This window comes from Adiantum capillus-veneris, chromosome 27 (genome assembly GCF_014529385.1).
Source record: "Adiantum capillus-veneris isolate H3 chromosome 27, ASM1452938v2, whole genome shotgun sequence".
In the NCBI taxonomy this organism is placed as follows: domain Eukaryota; kingdom Viridiplantae; phylum Streptophyta; class Polypodiopsida; order Polypodiales; family Pteridaceae; genus Adiantum; species Adiantum capillus-veneris.
The window spans coordinates 77,318,749-77,324,221 of record NC_140957.1 but is presented as its reverse complement, the minus strand read 5'-3'; the positions used below and the strand labels follow the sequence as shown (position 1 = coordinate 77,324,221).

At 44.8% G+C, this 5,473-nt stretch overlaps 1 pseudogene; it reads left to right on the top strand.

The window, feature by feature from the left end:
- The first annotated feature begins 3,475 nt into the window (after window positions 1–3,475).
- On the top strand, window positions 3,476–4,535 carry LOC147422233 (putative aldo-keto reductase 2; annotated as a pseudogene).
- Window positions 4,536–5,473: the final 938 nt, after the last annotated feature.

Below are 5,473 nucleotides of genomic sequence, written 5' to 3'. Positions count from 1 at the left end.
GCGACGAACTCGACCTTCTACGCTTCTACAAAATTAAATTACCGATTCATAATGCCATCTCTGACCAAGACATCCGACCTCTTTTGCTTATTTGTGGTCGATTTCATTGTATGTTCTACTTTGAAGCCATGTAATCTGCCTTTTGCAAATCTGGCACCATGAAAAATGCTCCAATGAAGCCCCTCTATGGTCTTCGTGATTATCTACTAGAGATGGTTGAAATCAATAGGACCTAGCTCCTCCTTTGAACTCAAGTGGATATGCAAGCCGTCAAACAAGGCAGAGTAGTGGCGGTGTGATAGGGTATGGAGTAGTGTGTGTGTGTGTGTGTGTGTGTGTGTGTGTGTGTGTGTGTGTGAGAGAGAGAGAGAGAGAGAGAGAGAGAGAGAGATGTCATTACCTGATGGGAACACCCTCCAAAATAGACCATATTGGGTCTTTTGCGAGTATCTGCAAATCAACACAGCAAAAAAGGCAATGCAAGCGCATTTGTGGCAATTGCATCAGAGTCCTCAAGCACTCTAGCAAGATAGTTCTCGTCATCGACACAAAGCAAGCAACAAGGGAGATGTGTTGTTTGAAGGGTGGTCTAGTTTGAAGAAGACCGACTCAGTATGTGCATGTGGATGTGTGTGTCGTCATGAGCAACGAGCGAGAGAGATCGAATGCTGCAGAGTTTGCCGAAGCTTGAGACGGGGATGGAACTTGTGGTGTGAGAGCTCGTGGTTGGCTTGAAAGTCAGGGTGCCTTCGTGTGATGCCACAACCAAAGTGTCTTACTGTCTATGTTCTATGCTAGATATGGTTTGTAAAATTATAGCTGCAAGTTTCTGAGGGATTGATAGAAATAAGTGTGTGAAGATCCAAAATGTAAAAGAAAACAATATAGAAATAATTGGAGACACAACATGTGCATGGCTTGCAAAAAATGGCAAATTTGTTGGGAAGGGTTGACGGTCGAAAGACAAAAGGCAGTGTCTGTTGCATGCAATGAAGGCCAAGACAATCGAAAAATGCTGAGGGTTGGTCTTTTGAGAGTGTGCATGGTGGCTGGGGATGTTGCTATGAGAGAGAACGAGACAATTGTAGCGGTTCTTTTGTGAATTGGAGATGGAAAGCACAATTGCCCCCTTCGAATATGTGGGCATCACTGGTGGAGAGAGCAGGTTGTTAGAAAGCAATTCGAGCAACTGAGACACACAGAGAGAGAGAGAGAGAGAGAGAGAGAGAGAGAGAGAGAGAGAGAGATGTTGAACCATCGTTGTAGAGAGAGATGTATGTGTGTGGTTGTGCTTCTATGACTCCAAGCTTGCATGGCGACTATGGTTGGTGAGAAAGAGTTGATGGAGTGTGTACAAATGATTAGAGAAAAAGCAACAAACAAAGTGACTCATGGGTTGTTGGTAATAGGGGGTGGATATTATTTCTATGTCGATGGTGGGCAAATTTGGAAATCACCAATGTCTTGAAGATTTGGCCATATGGATAGATCTCAAACTATTTCTAAAGGCCAAAACTTCCACAAGGAAGTACTTGAAAATCTCTTTCGATCCATGCTCTCAAAACTTTGGCTAAGATTTGGCCATGTCGTCAAATCTTAAGCTCAGTTTGAAAGTGGGAATCCAAGAAGTCCCAAGTTCACTAATATGGTGTTACTAGATGTGTAAGTGTGGCCGCAAGTTGACGAGAGGAGAGAGACTAGGTCAATAGACGACGTTAATCTGATCATGCACAATGAAAGAGAGAGAGAGAGAGAGAGAGAGAGAGAGAGAGTTCACTTGTTGTTTCAACTGCGAGTAATGGGTCCGCGCATGTATCCGAGGAAAAATAACTTCTCTCTCTGTGGCGTGTTACCACACACCAATCAATCTCCTTTCCGGACTAATCTTTCTGGAATTATCTTTGCTTTTTCTTCGAAACTGCTACAGATATCGAATGTTTCTATTTTTCTACAGGCTACATCGGGCATCGAAAATTTAGACTTTGGAATCTCTCGGGGTTGTATCCCACGCACATTGGTTCAATTAACCTGATTCTTTCTCTATACTTGAATCTTCAGCTCAATTCATAGGAAAAATCCCTGAGTCTCTTGGGATTGTTTACCTTTTCCTTCTACTTCTCGTTCTTCGTAAAACTCCGGCTACTTCTACTTCTTCTCCTTATTCCCTCGTGCCAAATTCCATGGTGGTTTATATATCCATCGATTCTAAACTTATCATCAACCAAGCTTAGAATTCTTAAACAGCTCTCACTAAGTCATACTGGCTCACCTCCAAGCTACAAAAGGAGTGGGATAAGGCCTCATAGTGGTTCGAGCTCTATTTTATTCATTTGCTTACGAGATTCCTCCTACTTGCCTCTCAAAGCCTACCTTAGGATTCCTACCTCTTAAAAGGAAGAGTCGAGGATATTTCGAACCCGGAACCATAAGGACTGCAAGATTACGAATTACTACCTTAGGATTCCTACCTTTTAAACGGGAGAGTCGAGGATTCGAACCCGGAACCAGAAGGACTGCAAGATTACAAATGCTTACGTAACCAATCGAGCATCCCTGCAAGGCTGACGATGATGGAAATTCGTTCAATAATGAAAAGATGAACATCCACTACCTGCTCGCACGGAGCAGGGCAGATGACTGCCACAGAGCAGGGCTTCCCCCTGCTCCTCCCTGCTACACCTGGATTTTGTGCGTGCTCTCACAAGCTCCATGTGCTCGCTCGTCGGCAACTCTACGCTGCTCGCATCTCTATCGCTCGAGCGGCCTTAATGTTGCTCGCTCCTGGATGTACTCACGCCCGTCAGTATCGTAGAGGATTCTGGCTTATTTTATTTTTCATAATGGGTGCCACATACTGGTTCATCTCCCAAATTTATCAAGGAATCTCACTATATTCCATCTCAAGCTCTGTGGGTTGCCAAGTTCAAGGGCCAAAAGAAACACTTGTCAGCGAGAATTGAACCCGACACACCGCAATCAGGAAGCATCCTTTGTGTTGAACCATCCCACCAGCACCAGGTGCTTGTGACATTGCTTGCCCCTTTGTTATAAAACAAGCAAGCCCCCAGTCCTCTGCCCGCCCCCGTGTCCTCCCTAGCCCAGTCGTCGTTGTCCAGCACACATAGCTCTTCCAATCTCGCATCACATTCTCCTACTCTGTCTGCTTGCTACAAGCCACGTTCTTCGCTGTCCTGCCTGCGAGTCGCAACCTCCTTCCCTGCTAAAGTGAAGAAAATGAAAGCATCTCCCAAGATTCCAATCTTTAACGAGCTATTTGAAATCGTGGCAACATATGATAGACGTAACGGAGTCCTGCTTGAATTTTTTGGAGAGGAGCTCATGTGATGTCACGGCCCACGACACGACTCTACCCCTTGCCCCCGTCCTTTATAAAGCCTGTCGAAGCGTGCCTGTGCTGTAAAAGCTCTCCTCTCATCACTACACACGGCCAGCCTGCTATCTAAGAATTTCTTCACCTGCTGCATTTTACATGGCTCCACCTGCTGTTAAGTCGGTTCCTTTGGGGTCGCAGGGCCTCCACGTTTCCGCTCAGAGCCTGGGATGTATGGGCATGTCGTCCTTCTTTTATGGTCTCCCAAGCCTGACGCCGACATGATCGCGCTCATTCACCACGCCGTCCACTCCGGCATTACCTTGCTTGACACAGGTGGGGGAAATGAAGAAGCTAGTGGAGGAAGGAAAGGTGAAGTATTGGGGCTATCCGAGGCTTTCAGCATCAACCTACGGCGGGCTCATGCAATCACCCCATTGTGCCGTCCAACTGGAGTGGATTTGTGGTCGCGTGATGTGGAGAAAGACATCATACCCACCTGCAGGTGATCCTTGTTTCTTTTCATCTACTCTTCACGTTGTATGTGTGTGATGCATGCTGTGTTGACCGTGGTTGACAGAAAGAATAAAACTGTCACTTCACAATGGCTCCTTTTCTCACATTAATTGCAGGAACTCGGGATTGGAATAGTTGTGTATAGCCCGCTTGGTCGAGGGGTTTTTTCAGCTGGTGCAAAAATCCTAGAAAACGCAACAGAAACAGATTTCCGCAAGGTATGTTGTGCTGTTCGATAAGCTTGCAGAATCATTTATATGCTGAATAGTCTGTGTGCAATCTATACGTTAAAACTCACTTCCTTTTATTCATTGGCCTTTGCATGGTACTTGAAAGTGTAGATTGCGCAGCCAAGGATGCAGGGAGTAAATCTTGAAAAAAATCAGATCTTGTTTGAAGCATTACAAGAGTTGGCTGCAAGAAAAGGGTGCACGCCAGGACAGGTCGCACTTGCTTGGGTTCAGCACCAAGGGGATGACGTCGTACCCATTCCCGGCACAACTCGCGTCAAGAATTTCGAGGAAAATGTGGGTGCCCTTGATGTGAAGTTGAGCAAAGCAGAGGTGGAGGAGATTGTGGCTTTGTTTCACGAGCGCGCTATTGCCGGAGAGCGTTATGAGGATGCACATCTGTTGATGTCTCACCAGAATTCCGATACTCCTCCTTGTCTGCATGGACAGCTCCTTGATTTTGCGTTTTCATCTCTCTTGCTGCAAGTTGATGCGACTATGGAAGCATCCAAGTTCCAGTTACTAGAAGCTTGTGAAGGCAAGCTACGGACATGCCATCACAACAATTCCTCACTACTCTGCCTCTCTACCCATCCAAACGACTATGCACTCCCATGATGATAAGGAATCACCTCATAGACTTCTTGTCCGTATTATCACCATCCAAATTAGGCATCTATGTATCCCTATAGCTCCAATACTACTATACATTGCATAAAACATGCACATAATGAAGTTTACCTCTAATTTTGGGATCAAGAGGTAACCTACCAAGACCAGAAATCAAAACTGCATAAACCTTCAAATACAAACTAGAGTTTTTTACATGAAGGCTTTCCAACATTGCAGAATTATACAGAGTAGAGTTTTGTTTTTTCTTCATAGTGCAACTCAACAGCATCATTCCGCAATTGTGGTATGCTGATCGTAACAATCATGGAAGTTTCCATATCTCTACAATTGTACCGTATGACCATACGACACAACATACGCAACAGTATGACATGGCATAGCTACCCGGAATGGGAAATCGGAATGGCAACATGCATGAAATATCATCCCCTTTTATGGATACTCATGTCTGAAACACGAAACACGGATTCGGAATGGGAGATAGGAAGGCAGGGAACACAGACCTAAAAATGGTCATTCCTTGTGACTATGTGGTCAACATGGTTCTTGGGAGTTATTTGAACGACACATCCTACAAATCTGAATCATACGACGTGAATGGTAGTACACAATAAAGAAACCATACCAAACTTTATTACACGATAGTATGATGACAACCCTTGTTACGATGCTCCCACTATCTTGTTCCTTTACGTGGTGGGTTTCCTTTTTTTTTGTTTTAAGTGCTGACAAGTCAGATTTTTTTATTCCACCAACACCGTGC